Source organism: Sylvia atricapilla, chromosome 12, assembly GCF_009819655.1.
Source record: "Sylvia atricapilla isolate bSylAtr1 chromosome 12, bSylAtr1.pri, whole genome shotgun sequence".
In the NCBI taxonomy this organism is placed as follows: domain Eukaryota; kingdom Metazoa; phylum Chordata; class Aves; order Passeriformes; family Sylviidae; genus Sylvia; species Sylvia atricapilla.
In genome coordinates, this window is record NC_089151.1 from 19,042,958 (window position 1) to 19,067,757 (window position 24,800).

Genomic DNA, 24,800 nt, shown 5'->3' on the forward strand with positions numbered 1-24,800 from the left:
CGCAGCAGTGATGGAAGTAAAGGATTATGCACGGCGACACTTGTAGATGGGGTGTTCAGGACTCAGATCAGCACCCAAATCACAGTTGTCAGTAACCTCAAATGTAATGTATAAGGCTCAATGTCTAGATGAACATTTTGGTTATAATGTTACCTGCAGGAATCTTTCTTTGATTAGCACTTACTATAAAAATGCAGGCTAGGTAGTATTTGCATATGTCCTAAATATAAGTAAACCATAATTGCAAACCCGTGATATATTCTAAAACAATTAGAAGTATCTTGGGACTAACCTCCCATAGATCGGTATTATCCTAAAAGAACCCAAGAAGAACCAGACAACTGGAAAGTGCAAATTACTGAAGATTTGAGACAAGAAGCTGCAGTGAATGCAGACAAGGAAACAGGACTTGTTCTTAGCTCTTGCACAGGAGAGAAAGAGATTACTTAGGCTTCCTTTACTTTGATATTTGTACCTGGTGTCACTCTGCTAGTTTCTAGCTAGGTTCTGTTCTTTGGCGTGTAGATCAGAACCACCAATATAAGGAGTTTTAGACATTTGTACAAAAATTATTAATGCTCTTTTGTAATGCATCAGCAGGAATGGCATGATGGGCCAGCCAAGATGGCACTGGAAGGGGCTTGTCACTTTCTGCTTTAACACAGGCACCCTAAAAACCCCCTGAAAACTCGAACTTGACTCCCTTGAGGGAGACCTCAACAAATTAGAGAAATTAGACAGCAATCCCCAGCCCTGTGAAGTGTAACCCAGGCAAGTGCTGGGCTCTGCCCCTGGGGCAGGGCAGCCCTGGCTGTGTGCAGGGACTGGGCAATGGGAGGCTGGAGAGCAGCTGCAGGAAGGGCCTGGGGCTCCTGCTCAGTGGCCACTTGGAGCTGAGCCAGCAGTGCCCTGGCAGCCAGGAGGGACATCCCTGTCCTGGGCCACCAGCCCAGCATGCCAGGCCAGGGAGGGATTGTTCTGCTCTGCTCTGGGCTGGGGCAGCCTCACCTTGAGGGCTGGGGGCAGTTTTGGGTACCACAGCATAAAAAAGACATGAAGCCATTGGAGAGTGTCCAAAGGAGGCCACGAGGATGGGGAAGGGTCTGGAGGGGAAGCCCTGAGTGAGGAGCAGCTGAGGGCACTTGGTGTGTTCAGCCTGGAGAAAGGACAGTGAGGGGAGACCTCAGTGAGCTCTTCAACATCCGCCCAAGGGACAGGGCAGGGGCAAGCACCAACGTCTCCTCTCTGTGACCAGGGACAGCACCCGAGAAAGCAGAATGAAGCTGAATCAGGGGAGGTTTAGGATGGCTATCAGGAAAAGATTTTTTTTCCCCAGAGGTGGTCAGGCACTGGAGCAGCCTCTGCAGGAAAGTGGTCACAGCTCCAAGCCTGTCATAGCTCAAGAAGTGTTTTGACAATCCACTCAGGCACAGGGTGGATTGTTGCGGTGTCTGTGCAGGGGCAAAAGCTGGAGTCAATGTTCTTGATGGGTCCCTTCTAGCTCAGCATATTCTATGATTCTATGATTCTGTGATTCTATGATTCTATGATTCAATGAAAATGTTTGAAGAAGAAGAGCAAAATCAGAATCTGAACTGGGTCATGAGCACAGACCTGATTTTCTGGATTTTGCAAGACTCTGTTTTTATGCATTAGTCAGAAATATGTAGCCCTGGCTTCTGTAAAGCCCCACCTTTTGAAATCCCCAAATTCCAAGGATGATCTATATACTTACATGGTAATTAATCCTATAAGACAATGTTTAAGTAAATTGAATGAACCGAGGCATATTTTAATATTTTTAAATTTAAGTTATCCATATAGGTATATTTTTAATACATTTTTACCCTAGACAGTTGCCAGAATGTGATCTGTATCTGTTATTGAATAGCTGAATTAGGAGCACGAATCTAACCTGTTTTTGAGAATCAGCTCCTGGGATTCTATCAAGCTGCTATGGAAGAATAACGTGAAAAAATATATTAGTATTTATATAAAAATAGGAAGTGGTGAAATAGAAAGCCAGTATCTGGCAATTTAAAGAATTCTAAAGTGCCAAGAATTGCTGCAGAAGATCTTTAATCCTGTGCTGTTGTGATTAATGATTTTCTTAGGCATTTCATAGCCATTACTCTGTGAAATTGTATCCAGAACTTTCCACAACAACGGTAAGTATTACTTAGCATAAGAAAATACCTAGACTCTAATATTCTCAGACTGACAGTGTGTCTGGCCCAGTGTCCTCTCTGATAACCACAGCCAACAGCACATGTCTAGGGCCAGAACATAAGCACAGGGCAAACAGGCAGCAATATTTTGCCAGAATACCCTACCAGCCTCTGGTGATTTCCAGCTCAGTGTCTGGACTTTCAAATACAGACCTTGATCAATTTAATTTTTCATTCCTCCATGTTCTGTGAATAAGAAAAAGTGAAGTAACTCCTGCAGGCAGATTTGGTTATTGGAGATATCTTTATCAAAGTGGCAGTTGCCTAAAGAAGGGAACTGCCAAATGTTTAGTGGCTGTTTATTGCACACTAACTATAGGATTGGGGGAAGAAATCTCCAGTTTGCCTGTGAGCTAGCATTGCTGCCTGCACATTATTCACAAAGATTTGGGTGAAAACATTTGATAAAAACATCAAGTGAAGCCACATTGCCTGTTAACCCCAGTTTGCAGGACTGCTGTTTTGTCTTCCTGACACACTCTGCTGTGATGTGTCATTCTTCAGTAGGCACGTTCAGCTACATCGTGTCATGTCTGTATCATGTGATGTATGTATCGTGGAAGGATTGCCATAGTGTCAGCCCTGAATTTTGGGGGAGAGAGAGGAGAACTGTTTGGGATACTGCAGTCTAGATATTGGAAAACAAAGACATTTCCCAGTTATTCCTTTGCTGCTTGTAGAAAATACTGATAGGGATGTAAGTAGGATTCTAAGTAATTTACAGAAGTTATACCTGTTGCTTGTAGGCTTGTTATCAGGTTTTCATTGTCTGTTCTACAAAGTAAAACAATGACATCAAACTGTCTTATTGAGAAAAAAGTGACTCGCCTCCATCACCCAGCAGGGAAGTTCCTGATGCATTTTGCTATTGATGTTTATAGCCTAGATGTTTACAGAGATGAAAGTGGCCTGTGAAACTTGGAGATGGATATGGTAGATATCCCACAGCATCACTTAAAAGACAAAAAATGCAACAGAGGCCAGGAAGGAAGAAAGAGAGAGCAAGAGGACACTGAGCAATTAGATTCTTTAGGACCTGTGCTGCTCCATTCTCCAGGCAGCTCAGCTCATAAGTACACCAGATTAAAAAAAAAAGAGGTTTTGAAATCTTGATTGTATTTTGGTTCATAATGAAACACAAGTTTGTTCCAGCAGGGAGCATAGCTGCCTAGTAAATTGCAAGTTGTGTGCCTTCCTGCAGCAAAATAGAAAATTTTTCATCCAAAACGCTGAAATCCATAGCCACAAAACATGAGGTTCTGTGGGATTTATGGGAGAAGTGAGGCAGTTCTGGAAGGTGTCTTTTTGATCTCTTTGAAAAATGTTTTTTTACTAGCTGTGCTTGGCTCATGTGCAGAATTTTGCCTTTGTGCAGGGTTTTTCACTTCTCATATTTTAAATGTCTATTTGCTATCTTGGCAATTTTGTGTTTGTATTTTTTAAGATGGTTGAAGCGATTACACTTGAGTTTATTTTCAGTTTACCCTTCTATTACTGTTCCAACAAGGAAGCAGTCCATAGGGGTCACATAACAAGCAGTCCCTTGTCTTGGTTTGGGAAGACAGGTATCCCCAGGGAAAGCTGGAGCTTCCCTTGGAATGGAGAATGCAAACCACCACCACCCTTTTTTCCCTAATTACTAATTTTTTCAGTTAAAGCTTTAGGCAAAGATTTTGAAATAGAAATAGAAGCTCTTTACTAGTATGTATACAAAGCAAACAAACAAACACAACTACAGAAACAGTAGCAAGAACTTCCAAGGGCTTTGCTTCACAAAAACCAGGGCAGTTGGTCTCCGGTGCTTTTGTAGGATTCTCAGAGCACCAGGCTGGGAACAGTGGACAGTCCCGGGCTGGTAGCTGGGATGGCAGGATGTCCTGGCAGGCAGGGGCAGGGTGTCATGGCAGGGGCAGGGTGTCTCAGCAGGACAGGGTGTCCTGTCAGGGCAGGGGGTGCAGGGTCACACTGTAGCAAGAGCAGCAGTGCTGACCAAAAACCGGGACGGCGGGGCAGGGCTGGCCCAGCTCTCGCAGGGCAGCAGAGAAGCTCAGAATTCCAGGGCGAGCAGATGATGGCAGATTTTCCCCAGAGACAGTGAACTCTTCCAGCAGGAGGACCAACATAGCTGTGTTTTTCTCCCCGAATGCCGAAAATCGGAGTGCCCAGCAGCCTGAAGCTCTGTCCTTTACCTGCCCAAAAACCTCACGTTCTCCCCCCTCCCCCCCCACCCCGAGCTTTGACCACCCCTTTGTTTTTGTTAAATAGTCTTAAGTATTATGCTTAATCTCCTTGGTAACTTATGGGGGAAAAATTCTTTAGAGTAAAAGGAACAAAACCTAACCCCCAACACCCCTATAGAACTAGATGAAGTCCAATGTACACAACTCATGTGGCGTAAGTTTCCATGGAGTGCACCACTGTCATATGCCTGCTCTTTGGCAGTGATGGCATGGACAGAAAGAGAACAAACAGGAGATAATTTGGTTGCCCACCTCCGGCGAGATGAAGAAGGTTTCTCTTCTCCTATGGGCCTGCATCTTAGCTGAGAAAAGATTGCCCAAGTATGTCCAGCATTTTAAAGTGTCCCATGACCAGTACAGACCAGTCCCTGGTATTGGGAGCAAGTGCTCCCCTGCTTGAGAGAGAGGGGTGTCCTAGTTTAGAGACAAATTTTAGGAGAAAACGCCCTGGAATAGCATTTCCTCTAAAGAGAAGAGCTCCAGTAATCCCTTTTTGCCAATGAGAGGAATGAATACCAGTGGATGAAAGTGGAAAAAATTAAAACTGTTTATTAACAAAGCAAGATACCCACAAAGCACAGGAAAAAAAATTGAATCTTACAGCCCACCCCTCACCTGCAGCGTGGTCGAGAGGCAAAGCTGGCACAGCTTCCCTTTGTCTGAGGGGACAGGAGAAACAGGAGCTCACAGAGCTGCTCAGGCAGAAGAAACGAGAACTTTCTGGTGTAAAATACTGTATTCTCAAAAGATAACATTTCACTACCACATTTCTGGGCTATCAGATTCAAGCCAAACTATGATGGATGAACTAAGTATTGACTTGAGTTGATACAACTCTCAATTTAGGAGAGTAGACATTTGTCAGGAGTGTTTTGGAGGGGCATCATCCCACGTACTGCTGTGAAACTTTGAAGTCTAAGGATTCAGTCTGTTTTCCCAGGCACATACACCTGAAATTCAATAGAAGTTGACAAATAGAAGAAACTCAGTCCAAAGAAGGCTTAATTATACAAAGTGGTAATAAAGAACCATGATTATTCTGAAGAATTTCAGAAATGTATGAGAAATTCTGAAAAGTTTTAGTTTTGCTGCCCAGCTTGGTGGGAAAGAATTGAGCGTTGGTCTGCTTCTGCCTTGCAAGACAGCCCAGGACTTCCTGATGGCTAAAATATGCGCACCTTGGGCAAAGAGTAATGGGAACATGACAGCATCACAGAATCAATCAGGTTGGAAAGACCTTTGAGACCACCAACCCATGTTTGATGCCCACCTTGCCATCCAGAGCAGAGCACTGAGTGGCACGTCCAGTCATTCCCTGGTCACCTCCAGGGGTGGAGATTCCACCACCTCCCTGGTCAGTCCATTCTAATCTAAGCTCTAATTACCCTAAAGAAATTCCTCCTGACATCCAACCTAAACCTCCCCTGCTGCAGCTTTAGTATGTCCTCCCATCCTGTTGCTGTTCCCTGGGAGCAGAGCCTGACCTCCCTGGCTGTCCACTCCTGTCAGAGAGTTGTGCAGAGCCACAGGATCCCCCTGAGCCTCCTTTTCTCCAGGCTGAACCCCTTTCCAGCTCCCTCAGCCCCACCTGGTTATATAGATCCTTCCCCAGCTCCATTCCCTGCCCTGGACATGCTCAAATGTTCTTCCTGAACTGAGGGGCCCAGAACCACCACAGCACTTCAGGCTCTGGCGGACCTGTGGTCCTATTTATATCACTGCAAGCAAGGAAATCTTCAAGCTTTTGAACAAAGTACACTTTTGCTCAGAATAAATCTAGAATTCACCAGGTCTAATTTTCTAATGGGAAACTCCACACAGCAGTGTCTGTATCACTGGAAGTAATTTCCACCAGCTGCAGATCTGTCTCACAGTGCCCAAAGTAACTGAAATGTCTTTATATCCTGAGCTCCACAATACATCTCCAGCAGCCACGACTGTCCACGAGAAAATTGTGCATCATCTGCTTGTCCTGCTTAATAAGCCTTCATGTTTAATAAGTAAATGAAATATTTAATATTTACAAAAGTCAGGCTGTGCCACTGCAAAATGCAAAATGGCCAACAGAACATGCACAGTTGCACTCCTGCCTCTGTGGATGGAACAGAGGAACTCTTCTGATGCCAGACACTTTCTGCAATCAGTATTTCTTTATAAGCAACCTTCAGGAGCAGAAAGTCAAAGCTAGGCTAAATACCACAGCAAATTCTAATCAGTAAAATTATGGTATAGGTTTCAATGACAGGAATGTATTTGGAAGACAGTTCTAAGAACAAACAGATCTAAGCAGTGGTCCCTTTACTTTGCAGCCCTGCAGAGCTCCTTTCAGCTAAGAGGCTCTCACAGATCTAGAGGTCTTAATGCATTTAGCCCTTTCAGCCTGACAGTTGTAGAGATGTGCTTCATCCACTGCACACACCTTTTTTTCTTTTCCTAAAGTAAGGAGCCAGTTGATGCCAGCCATACAATGCCAATTTCCTTTCTGTTAATAGTATTCCTAGTTTTCCAAACACTGATGGGTCTTCATTTACTTCCATTGTTAATTCATCAGTTACTGCATTTCCAATTTAGCAGTCAATGCAGTCCACAAATAATGCATTCTGTAGGCCTTTCCATTTTTATCATTGAAACCTGCAATGAACCATACCAATCCCATTTTATTCAGTTTGGTTCCCATAAATACTAAAATACTGCAGTACTGTGGATGATCTAGAAAGGTGTTGCTCTTAAAGTTATAACCTAATGTTTTAAGAATAACTAAGAACATAGTCTAAGCTTTAAGGTCATTTCCCATCCAAAGCATTCTGTGAGTCTGTGATCTTTAATACAAGATATGTCCAAATGTAATAGAGTGGAGAGTAAGTGACACAGGTCAATAAATAGTCATCATGGCACACTCTGAATGATTACAGATCCCAGGACCAGAAGAGGTAAATATGCCCAACAGAACAATCTTGTGCTAGCCAGAGAACAATGGTTCCCTTGCAGCAGGTTCTGACAAACAGGATAATAATTCTTCATTAGTGTTTCATTATTACTTAGATGTTTTCCTTCCCAGTAATTGTATTCATATTTTGAAAAACAAACAAAACCTACTCTGAGTATGAAATGGTAACAGGCAATGAAATCATGCCGTACATTTCATTAACTCCTGAAAGCATGAAGAAATGTATGTTGAAACTCAGGATCGCATACGCTACGTGAACATGCTGACTACAGAATGACAGATTCTGCAAGGGATCAGAAACCAACAAAATTCCTTCTTTCTCTTATTTCTTAAATTACATTTCGGCAAGAGGCAAGGCTAGAGGGATAGAGGGGTTACCTAATGGCCCTTTTTACCATAGCTTTTTTTTTTTTTTTTTTTTTTTTTTTCTTTTTAATTTGAGACAATTTAACATGTATTGCTGCAAGAGCTGCATTGCTATGGCAGCCTTCTAAAAAAATAGAATAATACTGTAAGGCGCATCACACTCATATTGACATGTAAGCACTTATATGAAGTTCTTCTTGGAAAACAGAAACATCTCCAGATTTTCTATTTTATACACATGAATTTAGGCACAGGCCGACTAGAAGTGATTTCCTTTCTTAAATACATGGTCAGACTATCAGACCTCTTTGAGTTTCCTCGGGACTCAGCCCAACGGTGGACTTGAATGCAGAGAAACAGCTTCAATCCAGTTGTCCGAAAGGCTTTTAATAACACAAAATAACAAACAATAAGGTGTCCACTGTATTGGACTGAACTGGGTCAAGGCAGTAACAAGGGGCAAAAGGCAAGAGGCCAAAGGTGGAGTCTGGGGGCAGACAGGGTAGTTACACACCCCGGTGTGGGAGAGGAGTTAAGGAGGGCTCTGAGGGAAGGGTCCAATAGGGGACAACGATTAGGAATATTACAATTCTTGCACTAAAATCAACTTATGATAACACAGATGTTATAAATGATAAGAAGCCAATTCAAAATAACAGAATTTATTTAGAAAAAAAAAAAATGAAAAAAGCCACAATAAATTGGACAACATCGATGGAATGCTGGGTGGGCAGAGCGACAGTAACAACGGTACCATCCAACCTCAGCCACACACTCTAGGTCCTGTGTAAAGTCTTTTATATGGTTTATTTGTCTTGAGGCTAAGTCCATTGAAAGTCCAAATATTCATGTATCTTTTCATGTCCAAGCGAGGTCTTGAAAGGGGTTCCCGTAAGTATGAAAAGACACTGATAGTCTTCCTGGATCTCGTCTTTGGGGTGCTGATTTGGTCATCCTCCGGATCCCCCACCCAGATTGATATCAGATGTCGAGGAGCTGTGAAGTGGAGGCCCATCCCTGCTGAATGGGCCATCTCCAGTCCGGCCATGTCATTTCTGTTGCAAATGTTCTGGTTTCACAGCTTGCACCACAGCTCTTGGAATCTCAGAGATGCCCTGGAGACGCTTTTTAATAGAACAAATCTTTTATACACAAATGTATCCATTACATTTACCACACAGAGAACTGAGAACTTCCTCGTAACGATTAGCATAGAGAGCATGTCAATCAGCCTTCTGCTTATGGCACTAAGAATGGGGTTTCCAAGGCATTTTTCCTGGGTTTTCTTTTTTTCCTGGGGAAACTGCTCCCTACAGTCGCCTAACTCTAACTTCTCGAAGCCGTGAGACAACAGTGCGGTGCCAGCTCTGGCACCGTGGCAGCGGCCCGCTGGGCACGGCGTGGCCTCACGGCTGTGCCCTCAGAGCGGCCGCCATGACGGCGCCTCAGCCGCGGCTCCCTCCGTGTGGCTGTTCACGCTGGCGGCCATCGGCGCCTTTTGTTCTGCAAACGCCGAATTCAACTGAGAGTGCGGGGGCCACCTGCTGCTGTGCCCAGCCCCCTGCCTTCCCCATGAGCTGCGCTACCTTGATGGGCAGCAGCACACCCAGGTCACCCACAGCTTTGTGGGGGGGTTCAGAGTGTATTTCAGAGTGTATCTTGGTGCCACTGTCTGCCAGCCACTGCATCTCCTGAGTCCATGCAGAAACCCTGTGGGGAGCTGAGCTGCTCTTCGGGGAATGGGATGTGAGCTTTCGCATGCAGCTCCAAACCAGCCTTCTCTGCCATCTTATCTTGCACCTGAGTGTCTGTCTGAGAAAAGGGAAGACAGTGGCTGGTTAGCAAAGGTCCTTCCCAAGGCCCAGCTTGCACCTGAGCAAGGATCCCACCCTGCTCCTGCTGAGAGGGGCTGTGGGATCCTCCTGTCTGGCTGCTCAGTGTCCGTGACACCTCCTGCTCTCTTAGCCAGGACCTCATCTCCAGGAAGTCACTCCAGCAGCTTTGCCTGCCCAGCCACTGTTGGCAAAGCTGATCTGGCCGGGCGGGCAGACAGACAATCCAGGAACCTCCCATATTTGTCTGCCCCCAGCTAGTACCAAAGCAGCTTGGACAAAAGTTGTCCTGAAAGGGAACCGGGACTAAGCTGGTGCCTCTTGGAGATGAGCACGGCCAGCACAGTCCCAGGGCACAATCAGGCAGCTGCTGTTGGGGTCAGTCGTGCCTTGGGCCCCTCACGGCTGCGCCCTCAGAGCGGCCGCCATGACGGCGCCTCAGGCGCGGCTCCCTCCGCTGTTCACACTGGCGGCCATCGGCGCCTTCTGTTCCGTCAGCGACCAAAGTTCCCCCTGCAGTGACCAAACGAATTGTTTTTCAGCCTTTCTCCATAAAACTGAACTGCTGGGAATAAAAAGAACATTTTGGTTTCTCCTCACCCAGGCGTGCTTCAAACTAGTATAAATGCTCCCTTAAAAGTGACTTTCGTTGTATCACTTAAAATTGTAAACTAGCAACTTACTGATCAAATGTGTATGTGATAAATGCTTATGTAAGTGCTAAATAGCAAAGGTCTGATTATGTGAGCACTCAAAAATACAGAAATGCCAAATGCCAAATCCTTGCACATTGACTAAAAGCATGACTAAAACCTCACATTCAACGTCACATCACTTATCTTTAGTTGGTTTTGTATCTTACCAGGAACTCTCTTGTTTTGATATAAGCCTTTGCACGCGTTTAAATGTCACAAAAGCATCTTTTATCTCGTAGCTAGAGGATAGAACCTGCGATTTATTTTTCTTACATTTTCTCAACTCACCAATGGCCCTGGGGATTCATTTGTATGAAAAAAGTGCAAAGTGTAAATACACACGTATAAACACTTCTTCAGATTTAAAGCTATATCAACACGTTATAGCTATAAATGCCTTTGCAAACAATAATACAAAGTACAGGAGTCCTCTAAAATCACTACATTCAAAATAAAAATACATAGAAATAGATTTTAGTAATATTCAGGTGTAACAGGGAACTAGTAAGAGAGAACCCTTTTAAGTTTGCTTTGATTAGGAGGGGTGCTCAGGTTGAACGATACATGTTCTAGTTCCTGCCCCAAAAACTCGAAGAATTTTAAAGAAAGATTGCCCAAGGAAAGAATTTCCCATTAGTAAATGTGTGACTTGTGGAATTACAGTTTTACTAACAATCACTTAAATTATTTTTGTGCTCAAAGTAGATTTTTGGGCACTGAAATCCCAGATGGATATCTAAATAAAGATTAGTGTTTTGAGTTTAAAAAGTACTTCCTAAATATCCAAATTAATGTCAATAAAATTGTGTAGGATGCACAGTGAGAAGCATGAAGCCCCACTGGATTTATTGCAAATCACTCTGTGGTTGGACCTCTGTTTACTTTTGTTTTTCAACTGGTCCAAATGGTTGATTCGATTAAACGCTATTTATGTTTGCTAAAAGGAGCAACAGCTGAACTGCTGCTGTTGTGCTGACAGTTCCACACAATAATCTTTAAAGCAGAGAACTAAAACCAACCAGCAGTTTGAATCTGTACAATATGTACAATATGTACAATTTCTTTGCAGATAAGGTTGAGAAATGAAAAAGCTGGGAGCTTTTTTTGGTACGGGTTGATGGAGAACAGTGGCAGGTCATGGAGGATATCTGGGAAGATTTCCAGGGAGGAACTGACACGCTGCAGAGGGAGGTGCTTTTTCTTTGAGCGGAGTGGCTTCTTGGAGCGGTCCTGCTTCTTGGGCTTCTGCTTCCGAGAGAGGCGCCGCTTCTTGGAACGCTTCTTCTGCTTGGAATCCAGCTGCTGCTTCTCAGAAAGCTGCTCCTCAGAAACCTGCTCCTCCTCAGAAACCTGCTCCTCCTCAGAAACCTGCTCCTCCTCAGAAACTTTTTCCTTCTCATAAAGTACCTTTATGTCAAAAAGTTCTAGCGCCAGAAGCTCTTTCTCATGCTCATAAAACGGCTCCTCAGAAAACTCCTCCTCCTCAGAAAGCTGCTGCTCCTCAAGCTTCTGCTGCTCGGAATCCTGCTGCTGCTTCTCAGAAAGCTGCTCCTCAGAAACCTGCTCCTCCTCAGAAAGCTGCTCCTCCTCAGAAACCTGCTCCTCCTCAGAAACTTTCTCCTTCTCATAAAGTATCTTTATGTCAAAAAGTTCTAGCACCAGAAGCTCTTTCTCATGCTCATAAAACGGCTCCTCAGAAAACTCCTCCTCCTCAGAAAGCTGCTGCTCCTCAAGCTTCTGCTGCTCGGAATCCTGCTGCTGCTTCTGTTCTGAATCCTCCTGCTGCTGCTGCTCAGAATCCTGCTGCTGCTGCTGCTGCTCGGAATCCTGCTGCTGCTGCTTGGAATCCTGCTGCTGCTGCTCAGAAGCCTGCTGCTGCTGCTCAGAAGCCTGCTGCTGCTCGGCAAGCTGCTGCAGCCGCCGCAGCTCAGAAGGATGTATCTCAAAAGGATGGTCCTGCTCCCACCAGAAACGACTCACCAGCTTTTTTCGATGCTTTACAGTAGCAGGAGACAGGAACCGCCCTGCAGAGATGAAGAGGACACTTTTCAAAGACAAAATCCTGTGTTCCCAGCAACTCTGCCTCCTGCTGCAGGTAGGTAGAAGAGAGCTGGGATGCATTTGGAGCATCCCTGGCCAAGTACTTTCAGCAGGAAATAGAGTGTCTGGGAGCAAGGTCTCTGCCTGCAGCACACACTCCTGTGCCAAAGCAGGAGAGTTGGTTTTAGACAATGACTTTGCATTTGCCCTGGAGTGGGGAACTGCACAGAGACAGTGGCTGCAGGGCAGTTCACACACTACACCATTGTTTTTCCCAGTCTCAGACTTCTCAAAGAGATGACCTGATGTCCCCTTCCCAGTCCTGACCCAGCACGTGGCTCTCCCCAGAGCCTGGCTCTGCTCCTTTGCAGAGCAGAGGTGGCCCAGCAAGAACAGAAGGAGCTGAAAGGCAGAGGGGGGGGCAAGGGGAAAACTCTCCAGCTGCAGCTGGGAAGATGCTGATGAAAGTGGTGAAAGTGCTGACATGTGGACAAGGATGGAAAAGCAATTCATGTTTTGGAGTGAAGTGGCAAGTTCTTCTCCCTCAGCTACCAAGTGAAATGCCCTTACGCATCAGAGGGGTTGAGTATGAATCCTTCACTGCTGTTTTATCTGCAGCTTCCTCCCAGGAGTACTCCAGGGCTACCTTCCCTGTGTTGTGCATGATGAAACTGAAAAGCAAGAAGAAGGAATAAAAAGAATGTCCAACAAATATAAAGCAAATAGTACAGTAACATTGTCTGATGGACTCCTGGTATCACTTTCTCCTGAGCAGCATCTTCTTCCCCAGGCAACCCTGCCATCTTCAGACTGCTGTCTTGGGTGGCCCAAAAAAGTCTGGGAGTTTAAGAGAAAAGGACCAACATGGTGCTCAGGACACGGAAGCTAAGGGGCTTACTCTGGAATTTAGGTCTTGGTTTGACTGCAGACTTATCCTTGAGCAGATGAGGACAGTGACATGCAGTGAAAGCTAACCCATGGCTGCCCTCAGCAGAAGGGTATGGCAGCATTGAACCTCTCCTGACCAGCACCTCCTGCTTGGCTTTCTGTTCATGTAAATGGGTTTGTGCTGGTTTTGGCTGGGGTAGAGTTCTGGGAAGCAGGCACTGGGTCAGCCCTGGGCAAAGGCAGCTCCCACTGGCAGGGCCCTGCCTGGCCTCCAGCACTCACGTGGCTTTCCTTGTCTGGAAGGGCAAGGTATCCTTGAACTGAACCACAATTGTGTTCAATTTGAACTTGCTGTAGGCAACAATGGCACTGAGGTACAGCTCGGCTTCCTGGCTGCTCTCCTTCACCACAGTGTGAGCTGGTTCTGGGACTGTCTCGACCACCTGCCAACAGAGGGAAGAATCAATGAGCAGAGCCCAGAAAGTCAGGCTGAGATGGGAATCTTTTGGCCTCCAACACCAGCCTCATAGAGGGACTAGAAAGGACTATTCACTTTTAGCTCCCTGAAAAGATCAGAAAATTGGAACTGTTCTGCTACAGTAGTTGTTTCTACCCACTGATCAAAGCAGTCACTACCACAGCTGTTAATGTACCCATGGAGACTACAGCTGCGTCCCAGTCCCTGTATGTCAACCTTGTAGAGGGACTGGCTTTTTTCCTGGTCCCCTATAAATCCAGCAGATCTCAAAATTAGGGTTAAGTTCCCCCTGCTGGAGCCCTGTGGAGGGAGAACCCAAAGACTGAAGAGTTCTGGAAAGCACCTTTTTCTTCTTATCTTAGGAGAAAGTGCTCTCCAGATGTCATGTGTGGAGAAACAGCCACACTGCTGGGAGCTGGCGATGGGCATTTTGGGATGTGAAAGACCTCACTAGGAAAGTCTCCAACTGCAGATGCTCTGATAGTAAAGAGGATGGTTTAGAGGCCTTAAAATTGTCCAGAAACTCAGAAAGAACTTTCACCCAAGATGAGTGTGTTTGGTAATAATGACAATAAAAGCAAGTGTCTCTGGAGATGATCCTTCTCCAGACTCCTCCATAAAATATATTATAATAAAATATATAAAAATTAAAATATATAATAATAATAATATATTATTACATTAATATTAATAATTAAATTTAAATAATTTAAATTACATTTTGGCAAGAGGCAAGGTTAGAGGGATAGAGGGGTTACCTAATGGCCCTTTTTACCATAGCTTTTTTTTTTTTTTTTTTTTTTTTATTTAATTTGCGACAATTTAACATGTATTGCTGCAAGAGCTGCATTGCTATGGCAGCCTTCTAAAAAAACAGAATAATACTGTAAGGCGCATCACACTCATATTGACATGTAAGCACTTATATGAAGTTCTTCTTGGAAAACAGAAACATCTCCAGATTTTCTATTTTATACACATGAATTTAGGCACAGGCCGACTAGAAGTGATTTCCTTTCTTAAATACATGGTCAGACTATCAGACCTCTTTGAGTTTCCTCGGGACTCAGCCCAACGGTGACTTGAATGCAGAGAAACAGCTTCAATCCAGTTGTCCGAAAAGGTCTTTTAATAACACAAAAATAACAAACAATAAGGTGTCCACTGTATTGGACTGAACTGGGTCAAGGCAGTAACAAGGGGCAAAAGGCAAGAGGCCAAAGGTGGAGTCTGGGGGCAGACAGGGGTAGTTACACACCCCGGTGTGGGAGAGGAGTTAAGGAGGGCTCTGAGGGAAGGGTCCAATAGGGGACAACGATTAGGAATATTACAATTCTTGCACTAAAAATCAACTTATGATAACACAGATGTTATAAATGATAAGAAGCCAATTCAAAATAACAGAATTTATTTAGCAAAAAAAAAAAAAAAATTAAAAAAGCCACAATAAAATTGGACAACATCGATGGAATGCTGGGTGGGCAGAGCGACAGTAACAACGGTACCATCCAACCTCAGCCACACACTCTAGGTCCTGTGTAAAGTCTTTTTATATGGTTTATTTGTCTTGAGGCTAAGTCCATTGAAAGTCCAAATATTCATGTATCTCTTTATGTCCAAGCGAGGTCTTGAAAGGGGTTCCCGTAAGTATGAAAAGACACTGATAGTCTTCCTGGATCTCGTCTTTGGGGTGCTGATTTGTGAAATGAATGAAATGTAAGAAATTCCCTTTTTTTGACACAGTCTGTCATTTGTTAAGAAAGTTATGCTGTTTAAAATGTTATGCCAGTTGTAACCTGTCTGTTAAGGAAGTTATGCTGTTTGTACCAAAATTTGTACCCTCAAAACCTTATTCCAAGTTGTATACCCCCTCTAAAACCCCGGGTTCCCTCCCCTTCCGTCGGGCTAGGCTGTCCCCATTCCCCAGCGGCTCCTCGAACTGCTGCCCCGCCTAATAGGAAAATCCAAGGACTTCCATGGTGCACCGCTCCAAACCGAAGTGCAGTTGCCGGCAAGCGGACCCAAAAGCCGGGACCCAGCAGAAAATCCAGATAAAAGGGAGACACTACAACAACGAGAAGACCCTCAGCTACCTAAGGACTGAATTCTGCTTCTGCCGCCTCGCCATAACCACAAAGAGACTGGGAAGAAGTGACGCCCCTAGACCACACGAGCCCAGTGGAGTTGCCGCGGATTCTCGCGAGGCAGGAACTCCCGACTCTGCGGTGAGAGCAGCAGATTCGTCTGACACCTGATCCTCAGCGGCGACAGGAGCGAGGGCGGCGACCCCTCGAGTTCCCCTTTGAAAGAGCTGACTAATAAAGGCTTTTCAAAGGAGCAGGTCTCCTGGCCCGTTTATAACAATTTGGTCATCCTCCGGATCCCCCACCCAGATTGATATCAGATGTCGAGGAGCTGTGAAGTGGAGGCCCATCCCTGCTGAATGGGCCATCTCCAGTCCGGCCATGTCATTTCTGTTGCAAATGTTCTGGTTTCACAGCTTGCACTACAGCTCTTGGAATCTCAGAGATGCCCTGAAGACGCTTTTTAATAGAACAAATCTTTTATACACAAATGTATCCATTACATTTACCACACAGAGAACTGAGAACTTCCTCGTAACGATTAGCATAGAGAGCATGTCAATCAGCCTTCTGCTTATGGCACTAAGAATGGGGTTTCCCAAGGCATTTTTCCTGGGTTTTCTTTTTTTTCCTGGGGAAACTGCTCCCTACAGTCGCCTAACTCTAACTTCTCGAAGCCGTGAGACAACAGTGCGGTGCCAGCTCTGGCACCGTGGCAGCGGCCCGCTGGGCACGGCGTGGCCTCACGGCTGTGCCCTCAGAGCGGCCGCCATGACGGCGCCTCAGCCGCGGCTCCCTCCGTGTGGCTGTTCACGCTGGCGGCCATCGGCGCCTTTTGTTCTGCAAACGCCGAATTCAACTGAGAGTGCGGGGGCCACCTGCTGCTGTGCCCAGCCCCCTGCCTTCCCCATGAGCTGCGCTACCTTGATGGGCAGCAGCACACCCAGGTCACCCACAGCTTTGTGGGGGGGTTCAGAGTGTATTTCAGAGTGTATCTTGGTGCCACTGTCTGCCAGCCACTGCATCTCCTGAGTCCATGCAGAAACCCTGTGGGGAGCTGAGCTGCTCTTCGGGGAATGGGATGTGAGCTTTCGCAGCAGCTCCAAACCAGCCTTCTCTGCCATCATTATCTGCACCTGAGTGTCTGTCTGAGAAAAGGGAAGACAGTGGCTGGTTAGCAAAGGTCCTTCCCAAGGCCCAGCTTGCACCTGAGCAAGGATCCCACCCTGCTCCTGCTGAGAGGGGCTGTGGGATCCTCCTGTCTGGCTGCTCAGTGTCCGTGACACCTCCTGCTCTCTTAGCCAGGACCTCATCTCCAGGAAGTCACTCCAGCAGCTTTGCCTGCCCAGCCACTGTTGGCAAAGCTGATCTGGCCGGGCGGGCAGACAGACAATCCAGGAACCTCCCATATTTGTCTGCCCCCAGCTAGTACCAAAGCAGCTTGGACAAAAGTTGTCCTGAAAGGGAACCGGGACTAAGCTGGTGCCTCTTGGAGATGAGCACGGCCAGCACAGTCCCAGGGCACAATCAGGCAGCTGCTGTTGGGGTCAGTCGTGCCTTGGGCCCCTCACGGCTGCGCCCTCAGAGCGGCCGCCATGACGGCGCCTCAGGCGCGGCTCCCTCCGCTGTTCACACTGGCGGCCATCGGCGCCTTCTGTTCCGTCAGCGACCAAAGTTCCCCCTGCAGTGACCAAACGAATTGTTTTTCAGCCGTTCTCCATAAAACTGAACTGCTGGGAATAAAAAGAACATTTTGGTTTCTCCTCACCCAGGCGTGCTTCAAACTAGTATAAATGCTCCCTTAAAAGTGACTTTCGTTGTATCACTTAAAATTGTAAACTAGCAACTTACTGATCAAATGTGTATGTGATAAATGCTTATGTAAGTGCTAAATAGCAAAGGTCTGATTATGTGAGCACTCAAAAATACAGAAATGCCAAATGCCAAATCCTTGCACATTGACTAAAAGCATGACTAAAACCTCACATTCAACGTCACATCACTTATCTTTAGTTGGTTTTGTATCTTACCAGGAACTCTCTTGTTTTGATATAAGCCTTTGCACGCGTTTAAATGTCACAAAAGCATCTTTTATCTCGTAGCTAGAGGATAGAACCTGTGATTTATTTTTCTTACATTTTCTCAACTCACCAATGGCCCTGGGGATTCATTTGTATGAAAAAAGTGCAAAGTGTAAATACACACGTATAAAACACTTCTTCAGATTTAAAGCTATATCAACACGTTATAGCTATAAATGCCTTTGCAAACAATAATACAAAGTACAGGAGTCCTCTAAAATCACTACATTCAAAATAAAAATACATAGAAATAGATTTTAGTAATATTCAGGTGTAACAGGGAACTAGTAAGAGAGAACCCTTTTAAGTTTGCTTTGATTAGGAGGGGTGCTCAGGTTGAACGATACATGTTCTAGTTCCTGCCCCAAAAACTCGAAGAATTTTAAAGAAAGATTGCCCAAGGAAAGAATTTCCCATTAGTAAATGTGTGACTTGTGGAATTACAGTTTTACTAACAATCACTTAAATTATTTTTGTGCTCAAAGTAGATTTTTGGGCACTGAAATCCCAGATGGATATCTAAATAAAGATTAGTGTTTTGAGTTTAAAAAGTACTTCCTAAATATCCAAATTAATGTCAATAAAATTGTGTAGGATGCACAGTGAGAAGCATGAAGCCCCACTGGATTTATTGCAAATCACTCTGTGGTTGGACCTCTGTTTACTTTTGGTTTTCAACTGGTCCAAATGGTTGATTCGATTAAACGCTATTTATGTTTGCTAAAAGGAGCAACAGCTGAACTGCTGCTGTTGTGCTGACAGTTCCACACAATAATCTTTAAAGCAGAGAACTAAAACCAACCAGCAGTTTGAATCTGTACAATATGTACAATTTCTTTGCAGATAAGGTTGAGAAATGAAAAAGCTGGGAGCAGAGGAGGACTGTAAGTTAATAATGATGTCTCTTGGTACCTGTTTTGTTAACCAATCAAAAATCTAATTGCTTTGCTCTAGTTTAGTTAAAAATGTTCTTATTTTAATTACTTACTTTTCCTGCATACATTAGCAGTGAGGGAAAGCATTGAAGGTGCACCTAATATGGTGAAGAGTTTAAAGTCAGGTTTTAAAAAATGTTTTAATAATTTCACAAGCACTTAATACTGAAAGAAAACCTGTTCTTCATACATGTGGCTTCTCCAAGGACTTCACCCTAGACAAAAAAAAACCAAGTCTTTTTTTTTCTTTTAACTTAAAAGTCAACTGATGTCAAACATAATGAATGCAGGATATTAACAACATAACATTAGCCCAAAGGAGCTAATATAGGAATATGAAAGGTTTGACGGCAGCTACTGCACGTGCACAGGAACCACCATCAGCTTTTATTTACCACACTTGCATCTGTTAGCAACTGGAGCAGGGGCAGCACAAGTGCAAACACCCACAGGAACAGCTGAGGGTTTTCTTCAGCTTACTGGAGCCCTGCACTTGGGCACAGGATTCCAAGAGACACCGAATGCTTTCAGCTCATCTTGGGATTCAGATCAGTTGTTCAGGCCTGGTGACACCTGGAGCTGTGCAGCAGATCTGGAATCCAGACTAAATCACTCGGGCTTTTAAAAACGTCACCATTTGCAGTAAAGTCCTGACCACTGGGAATGAGCTGCTAGTTCAGCAGCAATGAGGGAACAAGGATTTCCAGCACAAGGAACACCACGTGTTTGACCCTGTCAGGGTGCCTGGTCAACTACTCATAACTATTTCTGTTCTCATGAATTCTCACCTCCACTTTTCTTTCCTGGAGAAGAATCCTGCCAGCAGCTGTGTGGGGTTTGGTAACAAGATGGTGAGGACAAACTTCAGTCCTGTTGCCTGTATCCTAAGTTTTCCAGAGCCTACAGATCTGCCTTGTGAGACATGTTAAATTGACAGATTCATTGCACGTATTAACCTGCCCTCTTCCCTCCACAAGCCCAAGCAAAACAAAACAAGATTGCAAGCACCTGAAATTTTTTGTATTTTTATTGTGCGTTCTGTAAGTGCTTCAAGATACCACACAAAACTGTATGGATCGCCTTGTCCGCATATGTATGACATATACAAGAGACAGACAGACCCCCAAAAGTTTTCACAGGTTAGCTCAAATAGACACAAATTACATCAAGTAGGATTATCTCATTATAGACAAGGCAAGCTACAGAAAGTATCTCTGATCACACAGAATAAAGGCACAAAAAATGAGAAGGAACTGAAACAGACCTTTTAAAAGCCTGTTTCACAAAAAATACTGTGTGCTTCTCACAGCTCTTAAAAGAGATGAAAAACTGTATTAATCCAGTTAGGAAATGTCAACTTGAAGTTCCCAATTCAGAAGAAATTCAAGTTTAGCTTTCAAAAACTAGGTACAAAGGAAATAAACCTCCTTTTTCTCCTTCAAAAGAAATTAATTGCCAGACAAAGTTGTCACATATTACTCTTCTTTCTTTCACACATAGATGCATACAAATTAATAAAGTTATTCTCGGAGGATGAAATTAAATTGTCAAGATCATAATCCATTTCAAAGGCAGGTCTCTCTCCAGAAATTACAAGGGCAAGAAATGCAGCAAAGTGTGCAGTCAGGATAGCATTCAATCTGTCCACACATCCAGCGTTTTGAGGACGCCACAGGATATGAAATTATCAATTTATGTCTAATACAACACATAGAGAATGAAATAAAATTTGAAGTAAAGTGTGTTCCCTTTTCTGAGTCCATTCTTTCAATTATCCCAAATCTGGGAATGATTTGTTCTAATAGCATCTTAGCCACTTTAGAGGTAGGAAAGGCTTCTACCCAGTGGGTGAGGTGATCAGCTATTTCAAGAAGGTATTTCCATCTCTGTATTTTGGGGAACTCAGTGTAATCTATTTGCATATTTTGAAAGGGCCCAAGGGCTATGGCTCCTCCCTAACTAGGGTGCTTTTTCATCAATTTCTTATTTATCTTTTAACAAATCAAGCATTGTTCAGTCACTATTTGGTTATTGTATAGACTGCCTCACAGCAGTAAGTTCTTAAGAACTGATCACACAGTGCTTGAGCTCTCCAGTGCATTCCTTGCTGCAGCTTAATTAAAATTTCTGTAGCAATTGCTTTATTCATTATTTGCCTCCCTTCCCTGCCTGGCTGTGACTGGAACGACACCAAAGGGAAAGTGTCTGCAGCCCAGAGAAGGCTGGGGTTGGATATCTGGTTCTGTTTGTCGTTGCTGCCAGTGTTGTTGTTTGTTTGCCCTGTTACACATACTAGTAAAGAACCGTTTCTCCTTTTCCCGTATCTGTCTGAAAGCTCCTTCATGTCAAAGTCACAGTAATTTGGAGGGAAGGGGGTCACATTCTCCTTCCAGAGAGGTCCCACAGACACCTGTCTTTCCAACCAGGACAAGCTGACAATTAACCATGCCAACTGTTTAATGATTAGTTTTGTTAATAGAGACTGTCAGCAGCAGAAGACACGGTGTTGGCAGCTGCTGTCAGATGTCCAGCCGGCACAAATGCTGTCACTCAGGTGGCAAGTTCCAGCGCACCTGCTTCTTGGGTCTCTGTCCTTTCTCTGCCGTCCGTAACGCAGAACGTCTCGGTTTACCAAAACTCTTCCGGTCCCGGGCTCTGCCTTTCATAATCACCCGCACCCTCCTCCGACTCGGCTGCAGGTTAGGAATCCTAGGAAGAAAGGGCCTGGTATCAGCCAGACGAGCATTTCCAGCCAGCCCCTTTTCTGTCCCCATGCAGAGCAGAGTGTTGTGTCCTCTCCCTGTGCAAGCAGCAAATTAAACAACTGCACTTGCTGCATGGAGGCTGCAGAAGTGCAAGGGCAGGAACACGATCAGTTAAGTTCCTGGGGACCAACTACAGCACACAGGATTCTATGTGGAGAAGCAGCCCTTGCTTGTCCCAAAAGGAAGCAGAGCTAGGGACTGGCTGGTCCTTGGATCTCTCCTTGCAGATTTTGCAACCCTCCAGGGGCTTCATGTTTCATTCAGTGTCTTCCCAGTGTCTCCCTACCAAGGCCAGATGGTCTTTCTGTGCTCCTGTGGGTGTTTGTGCTGCCTCTCTGGGATTGCCTGTCTCCAGGGGCCTCATCCCAGTCACAGGGGCTGAAGGGAGGGTGTTAGGGGATGAACCAGGCTGTGCTTGATGATGCCCAGCAACAGGACAAGAGGCAATGGGCAGAACCTGAACAGGAAACTCCACCTGAAGCCCAGGAAGAACTTCTTTCCTGTGCAGGTTGCCCAGAGAGGGTGTGGAATGTCCCCCACTGGAATTATTCCAGAGCCCTCTGGACACAACTCTGTGCCATGTGCTCTCAGATTCCCTGCTTGAGCAGGGAAGTGGGACCAGATAACCTACTGTGGTCCTTTCCAGCCTGCCCCAGCCTGTGATTCAGCAATACCCATCAGTAGCATGAGTTGGCAAGTGCATAGACGTTTCCCACCTGCACAGCATGGTGGTCATAAACTTCCCCACGCTCTTTGGGGAGAACAGCGCTTGAAAGGTCTGCTTCTTGCCAGGAGCGATGGTGCCGTGGTACGGGTTGATGGAGAACAGTGGCAGGTCATGGAGGATATCTGGGAAGATTTCCAGGGAGGAACTGACACGCTGCAGAGGGAGGTGCTTTTTCTTTGAGCGGCGTGGCTTCTTGGAGCGGTCCTGCTTCTTGGGCTTCTGCTTCCGAGAGAGGCGCCGCTTCTTGGAACGCTTCTTCTGCTTGGAATCCAGCTGCTGCTTCTCAGAAAGCTGCTCCTCAGAAAGCTGCTCCTCCTCAGAAACCTGCTCCTCCTCAGAAACCTGCTCCTCCTCAGAAACCTGCTCCTCCTCAGAAACTTGCTTCTTCTCATAAAGTATCTTTATGTCAAAAAGTTCTAGCGCCAGAAGCTCTTTCTCATGCTCATAAAACGGCTCCTCAGAAAACTCCTCCTCAGAAAGCTGCTGCTCCTCAAGCTTCTGCTGCTCGGAATCCTGCTGCTGCTTCTGTTCTGAATCCTCCTGCTGCTGCTGCTCGGAATCCTGCTGCTGCTGCTCAGAAGCCTGCTGCTGCTGCTCAGAAGCCTGCTGCTGCTCGGCAAGCTGCTGCAGCCGCCGCAGCTCAGAAGGATGTATCTCAAAAGGATGGTCCTGCTCCCACCAGAAACGACTCACCAGCTTTTTTCGATGCTTTACAGTAGCAGGAGACAGGAACCGCCCTGCAGAGATGAAGAGGACACTTTTCAAAGACAAAATCCTGTGTTCCCAGCAACTCTGCCTCCTGCTGCAGGTAGGTAGAAGAGAGCTGGGATGCATTTGGAGCATCCCTGGCCAAGTACTTTCAGCAGGAAATAGAGTGTCTGGGAGCAGGGTCTCTGCCTGCAGCACACACTCCTGTGCCAAAGCAGGAGAGTTGGTTTTAGACAATGACTTTGCATTTGCCCTGGAGTGGGGAACTGCACAGAGACAGTGGCTGCAGGGCAGTTCACACACTACACCATTGTTTTTCCCAGTCTCAGACTTCTCAAAGAGATGACCTGATGTCCCCTTCCCAGTCCTGACCCAGCACGTGGCTCTCCCCAGAGCCTGGCTCTGCTCCTTTGCAGAGCAGAGGTGGCCCAGCAAGAACAGAAGGGGCTGAAAGGCAGAGGGGGGGGCAAGGAGAAAACTCTCCAGCTGCAGCTGGGAAGATGCTGATGAAAGTGGTGAAAGTGCTGACATGTGGACAAGGATGGAAAAGCAATTCATGTTTTGGAGTGAAGTGGCAAGTTCTTCTCCCTCAGCTACCAAGTGAAATGCCCTTACGCATCAGAGGGGTTGAGTATGAATCCTTCACTGCTGTTTTATCTGCAGCTTCCTCCCAGGAGTACTCCAGGGCTACCTTCCCTGTGTTGTGCATGATGAAACTGAAAAGCAAGAAGAAGGAATAAAAAAAATGTCCAACAAATATAAAGCAAATAGTACAGTAACATTGTCTGATGGACTCCTGGTATCACTTTCTCCTGAGCAGCATCTTCTTCCCCAGGCAACCCTGCCATCTTCAGACTGCTGTCTTGGGTGGCCCAAAAAAGTCTGGGAGTTTAAGAGAAAAGGACCAACATGGTGCTCAGGACACGGAAGCTAAGGGGCTTACTCTGGAATTTAGGTCTTGGTTTGACTGCAGACTTATCCTTGAGCAGATGAGGACAGTGACATGCAGTGAAAGCTAACCCATGGCTGCCCTCAGCAGAAGGGTATGGCAGCATTGAACCTCTCCTGACCAGCACCTCCTGCTTGGCTTTCTGTTCATGTAAATGGGTTTGTGCTGGTTTTGGCTGGGGTAGAGTTCTGGGAAGCAGGCACTGGGTCAGCCCTGGGCAAAGGCAGCTCCCACTGGCAGGGCCCTGCCTGGCCTCCAGCACTCACGTGGCTTTCCTTGTCTGGAAGGGCAAGGTATCCTTGAACTGAACCACAATTGTGTTCAATTTGAACTTGCTGTAGGCAACAATGGCACTGAGGTACAGCTCGGCTTCCTGGCTGCTCTCCTTCACCACAGTGTGAGCTGGTTCTGGGACTGTCTCGACCACCTGCCAACAGAGGGAAGAATCAATGAGCAGAGCCCAGAAAGTCAGGCTGAGATGGGAATCTTTTGGCCTCCAACACCAGCCTCATAGAGGGACTAGAAAGGACTATTCACTTTTAGCTCCCTGAAAAGATCAGAAAATTGGAACTGTTCTGCTACAGTAGTTGTTTCTACCCACTGATCAAAGCAGTCACTACCACAGCTGTTAATGTACCCATGGAGACTACAGCTGCGTCCCAGTCCCTGTATGTCAACCTTGTAGAGGGACTGGCTTTTTTCCTGGTCCCCTATAAATCCAGCAGATCTCAAAATTAGGGTTAAGTTCCCCCTGCTGGAGCCCTGTGGAGGGAGAACCCAAAGACTGAAGAGTTCTGGAAAGCACCTTTTTCTTCTTATCTTAGGAGAAAGTGCTCT

At 45.6% G+C, this 24,800-nt stretch overlaps 1 pseudogene; it reads right to left on the reverse strand.

The window, feature by feature from the left end:
- Positions 1 to 17,404: 17,404 nt before the first annotated feature.
- LOC136366348 (hydrocephalus-inducing protein homolog) overlaps positions 17,405 to 24,800 on the reverse strand; it is a 75,999-nt pseudogene continuing 68,603 nt past the window's right edge.